This window comes from Erpetoichthys calabaricus, chromosome 9, assembly GCF_900747795.2.
Source record: "Erpetoichthys calabaricus chromosome 9, fErpCal1.3, whole genome shotgun sequence".
NCBI classification, from domain to species: Eukaryota; Metazoa; Chordata; class Cladistia; order Polypteriformes; family Polypteridae; genus Erpetoichthys; species Erpetoichthys calabaricus.
This window is the reverse complement of record NC_041402.2, coordinates 11,514,197-11,538,857: the sequence shown is the minus strand read 5'-3', so window position 1 is coordinate 11,538,857 and position 24,661 is coordinate 11,514,197. Positions and strand designations below refer to the sequence as shown.

The 24,661-nt window shown below is 42.8% G+C and overlaps 1 long non-coding RNA gene across 1 annotated transcript in view; it reads left to right on the top strand.

Annotated features, from left to right (window-relative positions):
- LOC127529169 (uncharacterized) overlaps positions 1–24,661 on the top strand; it is a 44,933-nt gene that overhangs the window by 4,856 nt on the left and 15,416 nt on the right. Inside the window, exon 2 of the long non-coding RNA XR_007935850.1 lies at positions 17,638–17,710. This is a non-coding gene — a long non-coding RNA (uncharacterized LOC127529169). The remainder of the gene's footprint in view (positions 1–17,637; positions 17,711–24,661) is intronic.

Genomic DNA, 24,661 nt, shown 5'->3' with positions numbered 1-24,661 from the left:
GACTTAAACCCAATTGAGCATCTCTGGAGAGACCTAAAAATGGCTGTCCACCAACGTTTACCATCCAACCTGACAGAACTGGAGAGGATCTGCAAGGAGGAATGGCAGAGGATCCCCAAATCCAGGTGTGAAAAACTTGTTGCATCTTTCCCAAGAAGATTCATGGCTGTATTAGCTCAAAAGGGTGCTTCTACTAAATACTGAGCAAAGGGTCTGAATACTTAGGACCAGGTGATATTTCAGTTTTTCTTTTTTAATAAATCTGCAACAATTTCAAAAATTCTTTTTTTTGTCTGTCAATATGGGGTGCTGTGTGTACATTAATGAGGAAAAAAAATAATTTAAATGATTTTAGCAAATGGCTGCAATATAACAAAGAGTGAAAAATTGAAGAGGGTCTGAATACTTTCCGTACCCACTGTATATATATATATATATTTATATATATATATATTTAAATTATAAGTGCAAAGCAGGATTATCTGGTTTCCCTTCGAGGATAACAGGGGGATCCTTGCTGAGAAGGGAAAGCCGGAATGGAACGATAATGATTGTAATGGTCCCATATGCATCCCAGACAGGCAGATTGTGGAAGGCTCCTCTTCCGGAATATGTTTGTCCCCAGTCCACTAGGTGGCAGCATTCCAGGACCTCAATAACCACGTGGACACCTGGAGGGCATGATGGGAGTTGTATTGCTGTGAATTGGCCCAGCTGGCTCCAACAGGTGCCCTCAAGGAGTGCTGCTAGGATTCATGATTCCTGTTTTTCGGGACTTCCTGGAAATGCTTTCATCAGGCTTTACCCTGGCACCAGAAGTACTTCAGGGTCTGACAGGGGAATCATAGACCTTTGTGAGGTATTTTTATAAGTACAAAGCTCTGTTTTGAACCTGTGATTGTATTTGTGTTAGTTGTGTATAGGGTTTGGGGCTCGGTGGTGCCCCCTATCTGTCACAATATATATACATAATAGTAATAATAATAAAATATATATATATATATATATATATATATATATATATATATATTCTCCCTTTGTGGATCTCCAACTGCAAATATATATATATATATATATATATATATATATATATATATATATATATATATATATATATATATAATATATATATTGCCTGGTCAGGACACCTATATGATGGAAGGACCAGGGGAGGGCATATTCAGGGGGTGCCTGGACATTTGCTAAGCCCTGAATTGCATCGGGTAGGGTGGCTGATACACCCTCTGGTGGTCCACAATATATATATATATATATATATCTATAAAATAGAACAAACTTTTATTTTTCTTCAGCTGGAGGGTACATCTTCCCTGTAATCCCTCCAGCCACAACACAGTCCCAAGTACAGTAAGCACCACACTAACACTCCTTTTCTCTTCCACCACCACTCCTCCACAAGCTTAGTCCTCCTTCTCCCGACTCTGGCCCCTGAATGGTGGTCTCTGGCTCCCTTTATTAGGTACCTGGAAGTGCTCCAGGTGTTTGATCGCCGAATTCCTGCTGCACATCTTGGTGGGACGAATACGCTGCCCACATGGGCTCAGGAGTCCCACGTACAGCTCCCCCTGGCGGCGCCTGCAGAACCCAACAGGGCTGCACAGAACTCCAACATCCATGAAGCCCTGGGGGTGTCCGAGGCACCACTGCAACCCAGGGAGGCTGCCATCTAGTGTCCAGTGGGAGATACTGGGTTTCCCACCCTTGCCCCCCTGGTATATATGGTGCAGGGGTGTCCTGGCCAAGCATGGACCTCAGCCATCCATCACGATATATATGTATATGTATATAGTGAAAGAACCCAGGGGTATCAGCAAGCCCCAAACCCCAATGGGTACACCAAGAGTCCCGAGTTCAAATAAAAGATGGTTTATTAACTAAAATTCCTTCTCACAATACTTCAAAGTAGCACAAACACAGCTTTCTTTCTCTCTTCTTCACAGTAATCTCTTCTCCTTCTAATTCCTTTCACCACCACACTGTCCTCCTCCAGTTGAGTGTTACCTTCCTACCTCCCATAGAGTGTGGTCCCTTTTATTAAGGACCTGGGAGTACTTCCCATTTTAGGGGCGCATCTCTCTGCAGTGCCCCCTTGCGGCACCCAGAGGCTCCAGCAGGGCTGTGTTGCTGAACTACACACCCCAACATGCCCTACTGGTTCCATATTGGGAACCACTATCCATGGCCACTGCCATCTAATGTGCTGGGTGAGTAAAAAAAGTCCCCAGCAACATCTTTCAGTTTAGGTGGGCTGTTTATCCATCCTATCTGGCCCTCTCTTTCGGGTCTGATCCCTTTCTCCTCCTTGGCTGGGATAACTGTTTGCCTATAGGAGCCTCTTGTCCAGGGAAGGAATCATCCCCTCTTCTGTTCGGGATGCCATAGACGAAATAATTAAGGATGAGGGTTATCTCGCAGAGCAGATTTTTAATGTGGATGAAACAGGGCTACATTGGAAGCAGATGCCAGGACGCACTTACTGTACATCCACAAAGAAGCCAAAAGCATGCTGGGATTTAAAGCACACAAGGATAGACTGACTTTGCTGCTTGGCGGGAATATCACGGGGTTCAAACTGATTTATCATTCTGAAAATCCACATGCATTTAAGAATGTGAACAAGCACACTTTGCCAGTTTATTATAGATCAAACCATAATGCCTGGATGAACCAGGCTTTACTTGAGGATTGGTTCAGTAATTGTTTCATTCATCAAGTGCGTGAATAGATAGATAGATAGATAGATAGATAGATAGATAGATAGATAGATAGATAGATAGATAGATAGATAGATAGATAGATAGATAGATAGATAGATAGATAGATAGATAGATATTAATTATGGTATAGTCGGCAGGATAGATAGATAGATAGATAGATAGATAGATAGATAGATAGATAGATAGATAGATAGATAGATAGATAGATAGATAGATAGATAGATAGATAGATATTAATTATGGTATAGTCGGCAGGATAGATAGATAGATAGATAGATAGATAGATAGATAGATAGATAGATAGATAGATAGATAGATAGATAGATAGATAGATAGATAGATAGATATTAATTATGGTATAGTCGGCAGGATAGATAGATAGATAGATAGATAGATAGATAGATAGATAGATAGATAGATAGATAGATAGATAGATAGATAGATAGATATTAATTATGGTATAGTCGGCAGGATAGATAGATAGATAGATAGATAGATAGATAGATAGATAGATAGATAGATAGATAGATAGATAGATAGATAGATAGATAGATAGATAGATAGATAGATAGATAGATAGATAGATAGATAGATAGATAGATAGATAGATAGATATACTGTTTGGAGGGAGGAATTCCCTTCAAAATTTTACTGTTGCTCGATAATGCGCCTGGATATCCACATCACTTAGCTGATCTCTATCCCAAAGTGAAAGTGTTTTTTTTTGCCCCCAAACACTATTCAACCGATGGACCAAGGTGTGATTGCTACATTAAAGGCAAACTATCTCAGAACCACCTTTGCCCAAGCCATAGCTGCTATAGATGCCGACCCGGAACTATCACTACGCGACTTTTGGAAACAGTATAATATTCTTAAGTGTATAAAGAATCTTGCTACCGTGTGGGACTCTGTGATGAAAAAGTGTATGAATGGCGTATGGAAGAAGTGTGTTAAGCGTTATGTGAATACGGATTGCTGGATTTAACAGTGAACAAGAACTTGATGAGATTTGTGAAGAAATAATGAAACTGTCAAAAGACCTTTCATTGGAATGTGAAATGGAAGATGTCGAGGAGTTGCTAGACTGGGAATCAGGTGAACTTACGAATGAAGAGCTGATAGAATTGGAAGAAGAATGAGTGGTGGAAGAAGAAACAAGAGAATTGGAGAAAGACGAAGAGGAGGAGGCGCCACAACGAATGTTTACCACAAAGGGATTGTCAGAAGGTTTATCTCTACTGAATAAATTCCTCATCCATTTTGAAAAAATGGACCCAAACATTATACGATTTGCTGGGATTGAACGGATGGCACGCGACACATTTCGTCCTTTTTGTGAAATTTATGAAGAGAAAAGAAAACAAACAAATCAGACGAAGGTCACTATGTTTATGAAAAGAGCAACTCCTCCCATCACCCCATCCGCAGCCTCGCTTGATGAAGGCGATAGCGACAACCCGCAGCCAAGCACCAGTGGTGCCAGGAATTAAATGCATTTCTTATTTTTGTATTATGTTTTCCACATATTAAACCAATTGTACTGTAGTATGCTGTGTTTGACTTAGAAAGTAAGAAAATGTTGATAAAATATTACTTTAAGATGATTATAATATCATTACCCAGTCTAATATTCTTACCTTAATTTAACATAGGCCGACTTACGTCCAGATCAACTTATGACCAGTCAGTCAGAACCAATCGCGGTGGTAAGTTGACGAGTACCTGTATATATATATATATATATATATATATGTATCCATCCATCCATCCATTGTCTCCCGCTTATCCGAGGTCGGGTCGCAGGGGCAGCAGCTTGAGCAGAGATGCCCAGACTTCCCTCTCTCCGGCCACTTCTTCTAGCTCTTCCGGGAGAATCCCGAGGCGTTCCCAGGCCAGCCGGGAGACATAGTCCCTCCAGCGTGTCCTGGGTCTTCCCCGGGGCCTCCTCCCGGTTGGACGTGCCTGGAACACCTCACCAGGGAGGCGTCCAGGAGGCATCCTGATCAGATGCCCGAGCCACCTCATCTGACTCCTCTCGATGCGGAGGAGCAGCAGCTCTACTCTGAACCCCTCCCGGATGACTGAGCTTCTCACCCTATCTTTAAGGGAAAGCCCAGACACCCTGCGGATGAAACTCATTTCAGCCGCTTGTATTCGCGATCTCGTTCTTTCGGTCACTACCCATAGCTCATGACCATAGGTGAGGGTAGGAACATAGATCGACTGGTAAATTGAGAGCTTCGCCTTACGGCTCAGCTCCTTTTTCACCACGACAGACCAATGCAGAGCCCGCTATACTGTGGACGCCGCACCGATCCGCCTGTCGATCTCACGCTCCATTCTTCCCTCACTCATGAACAAGACCCCGAGATACTTGAACTCCTCCACTTGGGGCAGGATCTCGCTACCAACCCTGAGAGGGCACTCCACCCTTTTCCGGCTGAGGACCATGGTCTCGGATTTGGAGGTGCTGATTCTCATCCCAGCCGCTTCACACTCAGCTGCGAACCGATCCAGAGAGAGCTGAAGATCACGGCCTGATGAAGCAAACAGGACAACATCATCTGCAAAAATCCCCTCAACACCCTGGCTGCGCCTAGAAATTCTGTCCATAAATGTTATGAACAGAATCGGTGACAAAGGGCAGCCCTGGTGGAGTCCATCTCTCACTGGAAACGGGTTCGACTTACTGCCGGCAATGCGGACCAAGCTCTGACACCAGTTGTACAGGGACCGAACAGCCCTTATCAGGGGGTCCGGTACCCCAAACTCCCGGAGCACCCCCCACAGGATTCCCCGAGGGACACGGTCGAATGCCTTTTCCAAGTCCACAAAACACATGTAGACTGGTTGGGCGAACTCCCATGCACCCTCCAGAACTCTGCTAAGGGTGTAGAGCTGGTCCACTGTTCCACGACCAGGACGAAAACCACACTGTTCCTCCTGAATCCGAGGCTCGACTATACGACGAAGAGGGGGACCACCACCCCGGTCTGCCAATCCAGAGGTAATGTCCCTGATGTCCATGCGATGTTGCAGAGACGTGTCAACCAAGACAGTCCTACAACATCCAGAGCCTTGAGGAACTCCGGGCGTATCTCATCCACCCCCGGGGCCCTGCCACCAAGGAGTTTTTTTGACCACCTCGGTGACCTCAGTCCCAGAGATGGGGGAGCCACCTCCGAGTCCCCAGGCTCTGCTTCCTCATTGGAAGGCATGTTAGTGGGATTGAGGAGGTCTATAAATATGTTAGTTTATCAATATATATATATTTATTAGTATATCTATATATATATATATGGCACAGTGGTAGCACTGCTGCCTCGCAGTAAGGAGACCTGGGTTTGCTTCCTGGGTCCTCCCTGCATGGAATCTGCATGTTCTCCCCGTGTCTGTGTGGATTTCCTCCAGTGCTCCGGTTTCCTCCCACAGTCCAAAAACATGCAGGATGTGGATGTGGATGTGCGTGTGTGTGTGTCCTGTGGTGGGCTGGCGCCCTGCCCGGGATTTGTTCCTGCCTTGTGCCCTGTGCTGGCTGTAATTGGCTCCAATGGACCCTCGTGACCCTGTGTTAGTATATAGCGGGTTGGATTCAGCGGGTTGGAAAATGGATGGATGGATGGATAATGACTGACTAGTACATCAATACCCAAAGTCAATAATCCGGAAGAGAAGAAACAGCACCATCTTCTGGATTGGAGAGGAATTGCCAGAGTCTTCAAACTGCCCAAAGGTGCATGTGTGACAATATACTCTCTCTATATATATACAGTATATATATATATATATATATATATATATACTGTATATATATATATATATATATATATATATATATATATATATATATATATATATATATATATATATATATACTGTATATATATATGTCTACTGTATATGAGGGGGAGTCAAGCTAAAATTAGAAAACGGGGTTTATCAATCAAGGGAATGAACCTTAACAAAAGTGATGCTGTCATCTCCACCCTTCTCAATGTACTTGCGCCATCTGCCTGGCAGTGCTGGGATTCCAGCCGAACAAAAGGTTTTGTCTTGACCATTTTCTAATAAATCCCATTTTCTAACTTTAGCTTGACTCTCCCTCATATATATACATACTACCAGTCAAAAGTTTTAGAACACCTCAGTTCTTCAAGCATGTGTATATATAGAGCAATTGAGCATTTCGCTGTATATTGTACTGCATGTATAATTTCCATCCATCCATCCATTATCCAACCTGCTGAATCTGAACACAGGGTCACGGGGGTCTGGTGGAGCCAATCCCATCCAACACAGGGCACAAGGCAGGAACCAATCCCGGGCAGGGTGCCAACCCACCGCAGGACACACACAAACACACCCACACACCAAGCACACACACTAGGGTCAATTTAGAATCGCCAATCGACCTCACCTGCATGTCTTTGGACTGTGGGAGGAAACCGGAGCGCCCGGAGGAAACCCACGCAGGCACGGGGAGAACATGCAAACTCCACGCAGGGTGGACCCGGGAAGCGAACCCAGTTGCATGTATAATTTGTATGTGACAAATAAGAATTGATTTGATTGATGTGATATACTGTATATACAACAGACACGGCAATGACATTTATTTATATAGCACATTTTCATAAACAGAATGCAGCCCAAAGTTCTCAAAGTGGATAAATCCATCAAGATGGCAGCCTGGTTACTTTCGTGTCTATAGTTATTTGAGGAGTGATGCCGTCTCTCTTATTTACTGTTTATAAATACAGTATGGTACATTTTTTTTAATGAGGAATTCTGACTTAGTTTCCATGGTAATAACTAATTACGACAGGTTCCAAATTGTAGGGGGTTTCAGTGTTCAAGTGGATTTTCTTTGTGACTCTGTAGCAAGAGAATTATTAACTTGTTGCCCTCGTTTGATCTTAACCAGCATGTCAGTCAGCCTACACATGAGGGAGGACACACGCTGGATTTAATCATTTTAAAAGGATTAAAAGTTGACATGAGGTTGGTCATGGATATCATTAAATCTGACCATTTTTTGCATTCTATTCAAGAACGAAATGCTGCTAACTAGAACTAAGGAGCAATGTATTGTTAAAAAAACGTCCTTTTGAAGACTCCACAGCGTCTCTGTTGGCTAACATTCTCAGTAATCAGTCCAAATTTAGTACTTGTCATAGCACAACTAGCAATGCTACCAGTAAAATGGAATATTTATGTCTTAGGTGAGAGTTGCAGCCGACATAGTGACCCCTGAAAAAATTGTTCAGAAACCCTCCAGCACTGAAATACCCTGGAAAACTCATAGAGTGTCAGATCTTAAGTGGAAATTCCATAGGGCTGAGTGTTAACAGAGGAAAACTAAATTAATAATCTACTATGAAGTATTAAAGGCCCATATAGCTGAATATAACAAAGCAGTCCGTCTTCAGAGGCAGTGCTATTTTCTTAAAATTATAAATGACTAGCGACTGGGAGCCCGATCGAATCGGGCTACAAATTCTACGTTTGTGAAATCAATACTTTCTCTGCAAAGAATTATTTGTTTTTTTAAGTCCCTGAAATGATTTTGTTCTAATATATAGATTTGAGCATATTTTGGTGTTTCACCCTCTCCGGGGTGCAAGGATCCAGATTGATGGTATATTTGGCCATGTATTCTGTAACAATATGGACCGTGGCCTGGAGGCAGGGATATTTGTGCGCCTATGGATGCACAGGCTAATGCACTGCAGTGCTTGGAGTTTGGATCTAAATATGTCAATGGGTTCTTAAACCTGTCACGGTATCTGTAAGGGTTAATTCGAACTCGACCTTTATGACCAGCACCTGTATTCTCCACCTTGCTTGTTCTCATGGGTGAAGTTGAATGAGTTGCAATGTTTGCACAGGTTGTCAAATGTGCCAGAGTGGTGCTCCGGAACTTCATCCTCAATAATATCTGTGTGATTGCTTATGGCAATGCCGTGCCGCTGAGCATTTTTACGCCTAAAAAAACCACGGGCTGCTCGATGTCTTTCAACCCGTGCTGCATTTGCGGCTGCTCGAGCTTCTTCAGTCGCTTGTGCACGGCTGGCACGATTTCTTTCAGCGTTAGTAGCATTCTGTACAACACATTCTTTATCTGAGGTGGCTCTGAGGCTAGAGATCTGCCCTGGCAATCGGAAGGTTGCCAGTTCGAATCCCGTAAATGCCAATAGGGACTCAGCTCCGTTGGGCCCTTGAGCAAGGCCCTTAACCTGAAATTGCTTTGAGTAGTGAGAAAAGCGCTATATAAATGCAAAGAATTGTTGTTATCTGTCCTTTGTGTCCGATTTGCACGTTGTGTACGTCTGGTTACATTAGCAAGTCTACGTTCCTCGTAAGTCATGTGACTTGGTTTCCTACGCATCCTTTCTACGGCCGCTGCTGTTGTGGCTGCGTTGCGATCGTCACTCATTTTAGATCTGAGATCGGCAAAAATTTAAACAATGACCGTTGTTAATACCCAGCCGTCATTACTCATGCTTCTAACTTGTATTGAGTCGAGGTATTGACGCGAACACCATACATACGGGGTATTGACACGAAAACCATACATACGGATACTATCAAATTATCCATCCATCCATTTTCCAACCCGCTGAATCCAAACACAGAGTCACGGGGGTCTGCTGGAGCCAATCCCAGCCAACACAGGGCACAAGGCAGGAACCAATCCCGGGCAGGGTGCCAACCCACCGCAGGACACACACAAACACACACACCAAGCACACACTAGGGCCAATTTAGAGTCGCCAATCCACCTAACCTGCATGTCTTTGGACTGTGGGAGGAAACCGGAGTGCCCGGAGGAAACCCACGCAGACACGGGGAGAACATGCAAACTCCACACAGGGAGGACCTGGGAAGCGAACCCAGGTCCCCAGATCTCCCAACTGTGAGGCAGCAGTGCTACCCACTGTGCTATCAAATTATATATAAGGATAATGCTGGAAATCCAAGAGTTTTATTCATAATCTCATCTACTGTATTGATTGTCTTTTAAACCCAATTCATTCAACTGAATGCCTCCTGAAAACTGAACAGTATACTGTATATCATAACTGTTTCCATATTTACATGATGTATGTGTTAAAAGCATACACTAAATATACTGTATGCAGTATGCAAATATACACGTGGGCAAACTTCATATTTTATCTAAACTGCCAGTCAAATGTTTTACAGCACCTCAGTTATTCCAGTTTTTGTTCAAATTTAATCAGTTGAAATGAAATGAATGACCTAAAATGGTGAAAAGGTAAGCAATAAGCTACCAAAGGTTTAAATTTAAAGTGTAGGTTAGCAAAAACTGAAACAAATGAAATTTCAGAATATTACAAGTGGGCTTTCTTCAGGGAACAACTAATAGGTGACAACCTACAGATGTTCTGCAGCAAATAAAGTAAATGAGCCTTATGAATTGAAGCAAACAATTTGCACAGGTGTCCTGACTTATGTTGATTACTTTAAAACTCCTCTGTGTGTCTTAAATCAGAGTTGACCAGACTGTGTTACTGCACCCTCTGAAGTACAATTTGGACAATATTCCAGTTATAATGGCAAGAAAATGGTGATTAACAAATGAAATGAGACAGAGCATTATTACTCTTAGAGGTGTAGGCCTTTCATTTAGGGGAAACTGCAGAAAAATGAAAGCGTCAGTGAGTCCAGTGGTGCCCTACACAATCCAAAGGCACTTGGAAACTGGAAGAAATTCTGATAGGAGGAGATTTGGCAGAGCCAAAGTCACCAGCCAATCAGAAGACAGATTTCTGAGGGTCACCAGCTTGCATGATCACAGGCGCCTCACAGCACAACAGCTTAACAGTGCAGGTCGACTAAAGCAACTGTCAGTTTGCACTGTGAAGAGGAGACGTTGTGCTGCAGGTTTGACAGGGCGAGTGACAGTGAGAAGGACACAATAGAGCCTTGAAGTACCAGCTGTGGACGACTGCAGACTGGAAGAAAGTCTTATGGACTGACGAATCCAAGTTTGAAATCTCAGGTTCATCACGCAGGGTGTTTGGTGACAGGATGGTTTCTCGGTGTGTGACACCATCTGTCAAATATCAAGGACGACGTGTGGTGGTCTGGGGTTCTTTTTCTAGAGTCAGTGTTGGTGACTGGCACAGAGCGACTGGCATTCTGACTCGAAAGGGCTACAGTTTGGCTGTTATATTAGCAAAAGGGGGCTACTTTGATGAATCAAATATCTGAATAGAATTGTGTACGTTTAATGTTTCCTTGACTTGTTTTTTTATTTGCCATTGTGTATTTGTTCTATGCCTTGATATCATGAAACATTAAGATATTAAGCTGCATGCATTTCCATAAAAACAGAGGTATTCGAAAACTTTTAGATAGATAGATAGATAGATAGATAGATAGATAGATAGATAGATAGATAGATAGATAGATAGATAGATAGATAGATAGATAGATAGATAGATAGATAGATAGATAGATAGATAGATAGATAGATAGATAGATAGATACTTTATTAATCCCAATGGGTAATTCACATTCTCCAGCAGCAGCATACTGATACAATAAATAATATTAAATTAAAGAATGATAATAATGCAGGTGAAAAACAGACAATAACTTTGTATAATGTTAAATGTTAACGTTTACCCCCCCGGGTGGAATTGAAGAGTCACATAGTTTGGGGGAGGAACGATCTCCTCAATCTGTGAGTGGAGCAGGACGGTGACAGCAGTCTGTCGCTGAAGCTGCTCCTCTGTCTGGAGATGATCCTGTTCAGTGGATGCAGTGGATTCTCCATGATTGACAGGAGTCTGCTCAGCGCCCGTCGCTCTGCCACAGATGTCAAACTATCCAGCTCCATGCCAACAATAGAGCCTGCCTTCCTCACCAGTTTGTCCAGGCGTGAGGCGTCTTTCTTCTTTATGCTGCCTCCCCAGCACACCACCGCGTAGAAGAGGGCGCTCACCACAACTGTCTGATAGAACATCTGCAGCATCTTATTGCAGATGTTGAAGGACACCAGCCTTCTAAGGAAGTATAGCTGGCTCTGTCCTCTCTTGCACAGAGCATCAGTATTGGCAGTCCAGTCCAATTTATCATCCAGCTGCACTCCCAGGTATTTATAGGTCTGCACCATCTGCACACAGTCACCTCTGATGATCACAGGGTCCATGAAGGGTCTGGACCTCCTAAAATCCACCACCAGCTCCTTGGTTTTACTGGTGTTCAGGTGTAGGTGGTTTGAGTCGCACCATTTAACAAAGTCCTTGATTAGGTCCCTATACTCCTCCTGCCCATTCCTGATGCAGCCCACAATAGCTAAGTTTCCATCCAGTTTTTTGCGACGTTTTGTTATCGACAAACAGAATATACGTAAAAAAAATGTGCGAAATTTGCTGTCTCCAGCCTGTTTCCATCAAACTGGCTTTTTATCGATAAAATGGTGTGCGTGATGACGTCATCCCCCCCCCAAAACGAACTGTCGCATAACTTTTGTTGTATCGCGAAAAAAATCTGCCCTTGAGCCGTTTCCATACATAATTTTGTGTATGTCGCAAATTATCTACCTTTTGTTTTCCACGTTACGCCCCCTCCACTAAACAAAGAAATGGAGAGATTATTCAGACAGTTTTTTGAAATTTGCCAGCTTACTGTTATTTCAGTTTCACAAATAATTGGAATTGTACATAATATCCGAAGACGACAGCAGAATGAAGCAGTTGCTTGTCTGAATAGCCCTAGAGCTCGAAGAAAGTACCCCAGTGCGACGAAACCCACGGGTATGGGAGAGATGACAGAATAAGACCTTTTGGGAGGTGGTGGTGGAGAGACACTTCACAGAAAATCTCTGGCTGCAACATTTTATAATGACACGGCCGACGTTTGACATGTTGTGTGGATTCATCAGTCCTGATGTTGCGCCCATCACAGGTTGCCACCGACCACCGGTTCCAACCCAAAAGCGGATTGCCATCGCCCTTTACAAGCTGGCAACCTGCGCCGAGTATAGAGTAGTTGGAGAAACTTTCGTGGTTAGTAAAACTACCGTCCATCGATGTGTATATGCTGTGTGCACCGCTATTAAAGAAAAATTAATGCGGCGTTATATCAGACTTCCGACTGTAGCGGAGGCCAATGAAATTGCATACCGCAATTCCTTGGTGCATCTTGTGCCACAGATTTACGGTGCGCTGGATGGCACGCATGTGCCTATTCTTCCCCCGACGGAAGGCTACCGCGATTACATTAATCGCAAAGGGTGGCCATCTATTGTTCTCCAGGCCCTTGTTGATGACAGGTGCATGATACGAGACATTTGCGTTGGCACTCCTGGAAGTGCCCATGATGCAGCTGTGTTTGCAGCATCGGATCTGTACAGGTGAGCCTACCTTTCAACATCCCTTCTCAGTGTGATAACAACTGAATTAACCTGCTTCCCTTAAGGTTTTTAATTAAAACTGAAATTTGAATTAATACAAAATAACGACGTTTAATCAAAAAAAAAAACTCTCTTCATCAGACCATGAGAACCGCTCCGCCATTCTCGTTTTGATTACACGTGATGAAAATGTGACACATTTATTTGCGTTAAAGCCCTTTTTTCCGACAAAAACTGTTTGCAATGTAGTTTTTGCGACATCTGAAGTATCGACATGGAATTTATGCGCTAAAGTTAAACGGAAAAATATTATGTCGACATGTACAACATTTCATCGATAATTAGCATTTCCATCAGCTATATCGGTAAAAAATTTGAAGCGCTAAATATTTTTTCGCAAAAACTCCTTGGATGGAAACCTGGCTAATTGCAGTGTCATCAGCGAACTTTTGCACGTGGCAGGACTCCGAGTTGTATTGGAAGTCTGATGTATATAGGCTGAACAGGACCGGAGAAAGTACAGTTCCCTGTGGCGCTCCTGTGTTGCTGACCACAATGTCAGACGTGCAGTTCCCAAGACGCACATACTGAGGTCTGTCTTTAAGATAGTCCACAATCCATGCCACTAGGTATGACTGATAGTATAGGCTTATATTCCAAAGACATTTTTTTGCTTTCTTTATACTTTACGTATGGAGAGGGTGGTATTCGAAACTTCAGGTTTTCAATGGATTTGGATACCCACAGAACGTTCTTTAAACATTTTGAGAATCACGTACTGTAGGTCTGCGGCACAAAATCAAAGAGTGGTGTGAACAGCAGGATGGCTGATTAGACAGAAAAACAAGTGGATTTACAAAATGGATGGACAGATGAATGTTAAAAACTGTCCATAATTGAGTCAAGAAATGAGTAATTATCGGGTGGCACAGTGGTAGTGCAGATGCCACACAACAAGCAGAGTGGGGATCACATCGGGGTGCTCACGCTATGGTGCCTGCATATTCTCCCCATGTCCAAAGATGACCAGGTTAGGTAGATTGGCGATGCTTCAGTGGCCAATCTGTGTGTTCACCCTGTGCTAGGGTGGCATTAGCTCCTGCCTTGTGCCCCAGTGCTAAATGGGATAGGCTTGAGTAACCCCGTGACCCTGCTTTGGATAAATGGGTTTAGAAGATGGGTGGGTATCCATATATTTGTGTACTCTGTAAGCTGAGAAGGAGTGGGCTGATGGTTATTTAATTTTGCAAAGAACTTGCATTTGATTTTCGACTATTCAGCTTCAAGCTTTTTACTGTTAAAAAAGTTTTAAAGCTCATACTAGCAACAGCCAAACCACTGGTGAGAAATTCGCAACATTTGGAAATTAAGATTTTTGTGAATTTGTGTTCCATCTATAGTTTAAAATTTTCAAAACGAGAAGTGGTATTTCATATTGCATATATTGTATTTTGGTGAAATCACACCACATAATGTACTCATGTTGTAAGTATGGTAAAAGCAAATGGTCGCCAAAGAGTATTGAGACAGCACCACCTGTTGGAATGAAAGAGGCATGGTAAACAGACAGACACACAGACACTTTGGTAAGGTGGACTAACTGTGCTACATGTCCAAGACAGATTGAAATCTAAGTAATCGAAATAGTGCTCAGTGTTTGTGATGCACCATCTGTTGGAATAACAACTGCAATGCATTTTATTGCTACAAATGTTTTTGATGTGCTATCTGTTTGAATGGCAGAGACAAGGTAAATAGATTGGCAGACATAAATACAGACACACAGACCCTTATACTTTTATTAAGGTGGACTAGCTGTGCTACCAATTGTACGGTAAAAGGCTCCAGCCAGGGAGGAGTGTGGTTTATTACACAGACAGGAAGTCAAACTGGAAAATAACCAGACCGGAGAAAATAACTTTGTGTCTTGCTGGTATAAAATAATGGAAGGTCCAGCTGAAGTCAGGAGTCAGGAGCATTTAAGTCCCCCATAAATTAGGTGGCAGTGGTCTGTGCATGGGAACTTAGTCGGGACACCCGCAAGGGTGCTTGGGATACGGAGTCTGAAAATGCAGCCCTGCCGGGGTCCTTACGTTCCAATAGAAGGTGCTGTCTTTTCTCCCTACTTTTATTAGGACCCGGAAGTGCTTACCAGAAGACGTGGCATCATCCTGGAAGCATTCCCGGATCCGGCATAAAAGGAAGCCCACCGTCAAACATTCATAAGTCGGGAGGCAGCAGGCAACACTCAATTGGAGGACGGAAGGAGGAAGAGTTGTCAGTTTATTGTATTGATTTATTACATAATTGTGGTCCATTGCTGGAAGGAGGTCTGTAAAGGTGCATTCTGGAATAAATATCCTTTATTTTATTCTACGTACGTGTGATGTATTGCTGGGTCTGTGGTTTGGGGCTCTCTGATGGTTTGAAATCTAAGTAATCAACATACTGTAGATCTTAACATCTGTGATGTGCCATTTGTTGGAATGATATAGTGTATGTAATGCATATGCCTTTGTTATATGCCATTTGGTATAGGATTCTTTAAAGCTGTGTTGATGTTTGTTATGTGCCATCTGTTTAGCGGGTACACTAAAGTTAAATTTACATGGAAGTATTGTGCAAATTATACCATACTGATTATTGTTTTTGATCTAATGGAGTACAGAAGGGTAACTGAATGTCTTTCCTTTAATATCAGGGGGGCTATTTCTAATTGAGAACACAACATGTAGGTATTGTCTGTTAACATGGACACATATGATTTGCATTGGTGTCTCAGAAGTGATTGGCTGCTCAGTGGTACAATCAACAGTCACCGCTGTTTGTATTTGTCAGCCACCATACCACCTGCATACATCGGAAGCTAAGCATGTTCAGGCTCAGCCAGTGCTGGGATGGGAGACCATCTAGGAAAAAGCTTGGGTTGCTGCTGGAAGATGTGCTGAAGAGGCCCACAGGGGGCACTTACCCTGTGGTCTGAAGGTGGGTCCCCAAGCCCCAGTGCAGTGACGGGGACACCGTGCTGTCAAAATGGCGCTGACTTTCGGATGAGTTGTAAAACTGAGGTCCTGACTCTCTGGGGTCGTAAAAGATCCCTGGGCATCCTTGGTAAGGAGTAGGATGTATCCCGATGTCCAGGCTAAATTGCCCACCAGGGCCTAGTTGTTCTGGCCCCTATGGAAACCAGTGGCAAGTACAGCCACTCCAACCCAACACAGAGAGCCAGAGACACGAGTTTGACACACAACACACGTTTATTTTGGCGGGGAAGAGCTTTTCTCTCGCTCCCCACAGCAGCACAGTACAAATAAGCAGAGCACCAAAATACACTGCTCACAGTCCCTTCTTCTTTGTCTCCCTGTCGTCCGCCTACACTCCTCCTCTTGGCAAGCTTTGCCCCTCTTCCTCCCGACTCTGGCTGTCCGAATGGAGTGAGGCGGCTCCTTTTAAGCAGAAACCTGGGACTGCCTCATTAATCACTCCCAAACCCATAAAGGGCTCTGCAGCTCCCCCTGGTGGCTCCCGCGGAACCCCACAGGGTTGTGCCACACTCCAACTCTCAGCGTGCCCTGTGGGAATCCGTGGTGCCACAGCCACCCAGGCGCACCACAGGGGAGGCAGTGCCCTGCAGATTCTCTCACAGCCAGTTAATAGCCGTGACTGCCCGTCACACCCCTTAATCATCCCCTGTCTCTAATTGGCTATCTCTCTCTCACCACTTCGCCACCTAAACAACTAATGTGTGGTGAGTGTATGGTGCAAAAAAATGGCCGCCGTCACATCATCCAGGTGGATGCTGCACATTAGTGGTGGCTGAAGTGGCTCCCCACTAACTATATAATGTGCTCAATGAGACGTAAAACCAAGGCACTGACTCTCTGGGGTCTTTAGGGGTCCTTGGGAATCTTCTGAAAAGAGCAGGTTGTATCCAGGTGTCCTGGTTAAATCTCTGGCGTCATTAAAGATCTCTGGGCATCCCTGGGTACCGTGATGCCCATCACAGCCTCACCCATTATGGCCCCGTAATCACCCCTTGTCTCTAATTGGCTGTCTCTCTCATCACTTCACCACCTAATGTGTGGTCAGCTGACTGGCACAATAATGGCTGCCATCGCATCATCCAGATGGGTGCTACACACAGGTGGTGGTTATAACAGCCCCCCACTCTCTATGGAAAAGGCTTTGACCAGTGAGAAAAGCACCATGTAAATGTAATTCAGTATTATTCTTAATAATAATAATTTGAAGACGTTGTCCCTTCTCATGACAAGCACTTATATAAAAGAAGCTAAAGACACATAACCAAATGAGAATCGAAACTAAAATTAGAAAGCAATTACACGTATAAGATCACTGCCAAATGTCTTCAGAGACACCCCGCATTTTCACCAACCGAGAACTCAATGCCTAATCTCGTCCAGAATCTTTCAAGGAATCCATGGATGGAAGAATCTTCCGTAAATCCTCCCTAACTTGATTTCTTCTTCTTCTTCTTCTACATTTCAGTCCTTCTTGGAATCCTGAAATCAATATGAATGGCCCCTGGCAGAGGCTGCTTTTTTGTTTCTTCCTTCGCCTGGTAAGTACGGCTCTTTACACATATTTACGACTCCGGAAAGATTTATTAAAGGAGGAATTCATCTTCCCTTTTGAAAAGAATTTTTGCCTGTTGAAACGAATGTGCTGTAACTGATAGGCCTGCACCTCCAAGGACAATGCATTGTTTGAGAGGGCCTTTGTCTGCTCATAAATTAAAATCCCGGCTTACTGCCGAGACCACCCCCCATCAGAGACACACGGCACTGGCCACCAAATGGAAGCTCCATCCTGATTTCAGGTCACCCCAGCCTCTTGATCAGTTTCTAGGATTTTCCATCAAACTGTTCTGGGAAGAGACTTCCTAGGGAGAGCAAAATCTGTCTGCTCTCCTTAACCAGACAGATGAGTATTTTAGTGAGGACCAGGGGTCTTATTTATGTATAAAACTTTATGTGGATTTGGGGCATGAAAACATGCTTTACGCCACAAAACAAGAAAATGTGTACGCTAAAAATCTGTCTATGAAACCTGGTGTAAAAGGCACTATCCATCCATCCATCCATTTTCCAACCCGCTGAATCCGAACACAGGGTCACGGGGGTCTGCTGGAGCCAATCCCAGCCAACACAGGGCACAAGGCAGGAACCAATCAGGGGCAGGGTGCCAACCTACCGCAGGACACACACAAACAAACACCAAGCACACACTAGGGCCAATGTAGAATCGCCAATCCACCTAACCAGCATGTCTTTGGACTGTGGGAGGAAACCGGAGCGCCCGGAGGAAACCCATGCAGACACGGGGAGAACATGCAAACTCCACGCAGGGAGGGCCCGGGAAGCGAACCCAGGTCCCCAGGTCTCCCAACTGCGAGGCAGCAGCGCTACCCACTGTGCCACCATGCCGCCCAAAAGGCACTATATAAATATTAATGTATTATTATTATTAGGATTATTATTACTCTATTTCTACACAATTTACCTTTTGTAAATCAAAAGTATCTTGTAAATCGTGCGTACGTAAACGCGCTTCAACTCCCCGCTGTCCTGGAACTACCATATATGGACTATGCAAATGAGTCTTGTACTCACACAATTACAATGCTGCAGAATTTCATTGGTTGGTAGAGCAGCCTCCCACCTGACACATCTGGCTATTCTCCTCAAATGAGGGTATCACGAGCATGCATGGCATTATAGCGCCTTTCCTCTGTGCTCTGGGGGACCGGGAAAGGCCAGCAGCTAAGCGGGTAGCCACTATCACCTGCCACATGTAATGATATGATTGCTGTTACAAGGAATAGAACGGGTCATAGGAAACAGTGAGGGTTCAGCCAGTCACCTTATCAGCAAGCCAGCCGTTACCAAAGCCAAAGCTACTTTCCCTCAAAATAAATGTATCACGAGTTGAGCCAGGCCACCAAGCCACCACATTTTTCTTTCTCATCTTGGCATCACAGATGACTTGTGTGTTAATGGAATGTCACTTCTAATACTTAACAAAAGCAGCTCCATTCTCGCTAGGCGCCCTTATTGCAATATGAGTGCAGATAATTTTGCTTTGATATAAACTGACAATATAAAGTGACAAAAAACCTAAAAAAGTATTTATATGTTTATAGTTTTATAGCAAGTGTGGACAAACATTTCCGGTGGCAGGCTGAATTACTGATAATGACTTGTATCTATCAATTATATAGTGCCTTTCATATCTATCTATCTATCTATCTATCTATCGATCTATCTATCTATCTATCTATCTATCTATCTATCTATCTATCTATCTATTATATAGTGCCTTTCATATCTATCAATTATATAGTGCCTTTCATATCTATCTATCTATCTATCTATCTATCTATCTATCTATCTATCTATCTATCTATCTATTATATAGTGCCTTTCATATCTATCAATTATATAGTGCCTTTCATATCTATCTATCTATCTATCTATCTATCTATCTATCTATCTATCTATCTATCTATCTATCTATCTATCTATCTATCATATAGTGCCTTTCATATCTATCTATCGATTATATAGTGCCTTTCATATCTATCTATCTATCTATCTATCTATCTATCTATCTATCTATCTATCTATCTATCTATCTATCTATCTTTCATATAGTGCCTTTCATATCTATCTATCTATCAATTATATAGTGCCTTTCATATCTATCTATCTATCTATCTATCTATCTATCTATCTATCTATCTATCTATCTATCTATCTATCTATCTATCTATCTATCTATCTATCTATCTATTGATAGATGCCAAATGCAATGCACATGTCTCTGTTTTGTGCCATTTGGAGTGTGAATTGTTAAAGAAGTGTTAATGTTTGTGATGTGCCATCTGTTTTAATAGCAATTGCAATGCATTTTGTTAATACAAGTGCTTGTGGTTCGCCGTGTGCTGGAATGCAAAAATGTCAGGTATATGTCTCTATTAAATGCCACTTGAAAGGGGAAAATCAAAGCAGTGATAATGTTTCTGATGCGCCTTTTGTTGGAATGCCAAATGCAATGCATATGCCTCTGTTTAATGTTGTTTCGTTGTAAAATGTGTGATGCACCATCTGCTATAATGACAAATTCAATGTATTTGCGTCTATTTTATGTAATTTGCTGTGGGATGTGTAAAAGCAGTGCTAATGTTTGTGATGCACCATCTGTTGGAATGCCAAGTACAATGCATATGACTCTATTTTATGCCATTTAGTTTGGGATTTGTAAAAGCAGTGTTAATTTTTGTGATGTACTATGTGTTTGAATAACAAATGCAATCCATTTCATTACGACAGATGTTTGTGACTCACCATCTGTTAGAATGTAAAATGCAATGCACATGTCTCTATTACATGCCATTTGGAATGGGATTTTTAAAAGTAGTGTTAATGTTTGTGATGTGCAATGAATATGTTTTAATATTATGCAGTTTAGTATGGAATTGTAAAAGCGGGGGCTTGCAGCCGTATGTGCTATAAAATTAATGATGCCATGAGCACAGCAGGATTACAAAGCCTTAAAAATAAATCTAGAGTTATGCGTAGATGGTGGAAATCAAGCAAAAATTGTAAAACTGGTCTGGAGATACCTAAAAGATTAAAATTCACCACAAAAGATGGCATCATGAGCTGCATATCTGGTGCAGTCCACACTTGTATACACACAAATGTACACTCACTGAGTAAATAATTAGGAAAACCTGCGCAGCTGCTAAGCCATGCAATTTTCTTCTCAGCCAATCATGTGGCAGCAGCACAATGCATAAACTCCTGCAGATACAGGTTAGGCACTTCAGTTAATGTTCACATCAAACAGTAGAAAAGGGAAATAAATGTGATCACAGTAATTTATATCGAGGTGTGATTATTGGTGCCAGATGGGCTGGTTTGTGTATTGACCCCCTTATTCATTTATATTTCATTGTATATCTAACATAGTATTTCATATGCCACCGTCCTTCCATAAAAAAGAATAATTAAAATAAGACGTTTCGTTACAGAATCACAAGTTAGCAAATCAAATTAACCAGAATCATTAGACTGATTCTCGGGTAGTGACTCGTTCATGGATCAAATGAGTCAAGACATCGTGAGTCGGGCGGTTCGCGCGCATGCGCTTGAAACGTCTATACGCGAAACGGAGGGCGCTGACGACTTCACGCAGGAGGAACTCGCATGAGCTTCCACCGAATCGACTTGTTCTTCTTCACCAATTGGTCCACAGACAACGAATCGTTCGCGGAGCTCCCATCACAAACTGACAGCTCACCGGCACACAACGCATTGTCGTTCAAAGAATCTTTGATCTAAAACAGTGCGATTGTTGCCTCGCAGCACCCCGTATTTGCCGTGATCTCGAGGGTTCTATTCAATAAGGGCGTGCACAAAAAGGCGACCTTCAAAAGGGCGACCTCAATTGGGCGCGGAGAATAAAAGCGCACATAAATAAAAGCGATCTTCAAAAGGGTGACCTCAATTGAGCGCCGAATAAAGGCGCGCGTAAATAAAGGCGAGCTTCAAAAGGACGACCTCAATTGAGCGCCGAATAAATTAAATTAATTGTCCTTGATTATGCTATTAGACCGCATCTCAAATATCTACGTGGCATTGCACATAATCTACAGCTTCAAGTGTATCTTGCTTTCACCTTTTTATACATTCAGTCATTGCCTTAATCTAATTTTCTGCAATTTTGAAAACAACGAAATATAGAGAACTTTAGAAATAGTTCGTTAGAAGTAGTTCGTTAGAAGTTCATGCATTAATTAATTGGATGTTTTAATATTCTTGCTTTCACCTTTTTATACGTTCAATCATTGCCTTTATCTAATAAATTTTCTGTAATAATTTTGTTGCGTTTGCCTTTATTCGCTGCGCCCAATTGACGTCATCCTTTTGAAGCTCGCCTTTATGTGCGCGCCCTTATTGACGGATACCGATCTGGAGCCCTGTGACTAAGCGTTTTGTTCCCAAAATTAAAATTGAAGATGATCTTCTACCGTGGAAGAAATCTAAGGGCAAAAAAATATTAACAGGAATGGGAGAAGTGGATTGATCTCAAGAAAGATGATTTTGAGGGTGGCTGAAGGGGAATTGCTGTAGTTTTATATTGAAGTTTTTTTTTTTTTTAATACTGGGATTTTTTGGGGATCCCTCATTGCACATACAGATTCAATCTATATGTAAAATGAAATTTATAGGGGGTCTGTGAGAAGACAGTTATTGTGAGCTGTATGTAACATGCTTTCAGCTTTTCCATCCATCCATCCATTTTCCAACCAGCTATATCCCAACACATGGTCACGGGGGTCTGCTGGAGCCAATCCCAGCCAACACAGGGCGCGAGGCAGGGAACCAGCCAATCCCAGCCCACCGCAGGACACACACCCACCAAGCACACACTAGGTACAATTCAGAATCGCCAATCTATCTAACCTGCATGTCTTTCGACTGTGGGAGGAAACTCACGCAGACACGGGGAGAACACTTTCAGCTTTTACGTTTTAGTAACATGCATTTGGTTAGTAGACGCTTTTATCCAAGGCGACTTACAAATTTTAACATAATTACGTTTTATTTATTTGTATATTTATTTTTGTACGATGAATAGACAAATTGCACCCCCAGAAAATGTCATCCACTATAACTTCACTGCTAAACATTGTTGTGACTTGCTGGACTTCTTCAATTCTAAGAATCGGGTTATTGCCTTGCATAAAATGACATGCTTTCCTCTCTTTATCCATATTCCCTTAACAAATGTCTAATTGTCAGAAGTCAATCTACTAACTGGAAATGACATTTCTGAGCTTATAACAAAATCCAGTTCCTCTACTTGTCAGCTGGACTCAATACCTGGTGGTCTTGTTAAGTTCCGCTTGCCATACATTTCTTATTTAGCGCGGGTAGTGCTGCTGCTTTGCAGTAAGGAGATTGTGGTTTTGCTTCTTCGGGTCCTCCCTGCATGGAGAGCGAAGTAGGGAGAGAAGCGCTATGTAAATATAAAGAATTGTTAATATTATTTTTGATAACCTCTATAATGAACTCTTCCCTTGCTTTCATCATGGTTCCTCTTTCATTAAAAATGGCTTCAATTACACTAATGTTGAAAAAAAAAAACGGTTTAAACCCTGAAACGTTTTGTAATTACTGACCGATTTCTAATCTCCCATTTATACTTGAGAAGACAGTTGCTTCTTAACTTCAGTCCCATCTTTAATAAAACAAACCTGTTGGAACCGTTTCAATCCGGCTATCGTCGGAAACATAGCACTGAAACCTCCTTGGTCAAAATTACAAAATGATCTTCTCCGGGACAGCAGACCAGGGACGTGCGGTCAGGGGAGGTAGGTGAGATCCTTATGAAAAGTAAAAAAAAAATAATAATAATGATAACATAAAATAAACGTGTCCACTGGTTTGTGCTATAAATTTGTTTTCTGTATGATTCCAGTAATTGTGATCTTCTTTATAGTCAAAATCTCTGAATTGGCGCATTTCCTAATCAAATAGAGGGGAGAAACGGGAGGTGCGGCTGCAACAAGCCTCCCCTCACCTGGGACTGTGCTCTCCATCACATACTGCAGGGTTGACTGTCGCGTGCCTGTCGCTGTCTCTCTGTATGTCACCAATATAATGTTTGCAGACACGTTTATTATACACCCTGACTTTCCACAGTCTGGCTTATATCTTTAATGAATGTGTGTGGCATATTTAGTCTTGCCGATCAGCAGTGAAAAAGCACAAGGCGAGGCAGACAGTACCGTGCCGCCCTGAAGGGGGCGCATGTGAGCCCAACAGGTGCCCATTGCTGTTGTTCTTCTGCGCAGAGGCGCCAATAAGTTAGCGATATCAGAAAGTCAAGTGCACTGCAGCGGACCGTTTATTTTTATTTTTTGTTCCGACTGACTGCCAAAATGGAATATTAAGATTCTTAAAACAAAAGGAAAATAAGAAGGACTTTTACAAGAAAGTCTTTCTCTCTCCGCTCTCTCTGCTCTCTCTCTGCTCTCTCTCTCTGCTCCCTCTTTCTTTCTCTCTCTGCTCTCTCTCTCCACTCTCTCTCTCTCTTTCTCTCTCTGCTCTCTCTCTCTCTCTCTCTCTCTCTCTCCACTCTCTCTCTCTCTGCGCTCTCTCTCTCTCTGCGCTCTCTCTCTCTCTTTCTCTCTGCTCTCTCTCCCTCTCTCTCTCTCTCTCTTTCTCTCTCTCTGCTCTCTCTCTCTTTCTCTCTTTCTCTCTCTCTCTCTCCACTCTCTCTCTCTGCTCTCTCTCTCTCTCTTTCTCTCTCCGCTCTCTCTCTCTTTCTCTCTCGCCGCTTGCTCTCTCCACTCTCTCTCTGCACTCTCTCTCTTTCTCTCTCCACTCTCTCTCCACTCTCTCTCTCTGCTCCCTCTCTCTCTCTCTCCACTCTCTCTCTCTCTCTCTCTCCGCTCTCTCTCTTTCTCTCTCTCTGCTCTCTCTCTCTCTCTTTCTCTCTC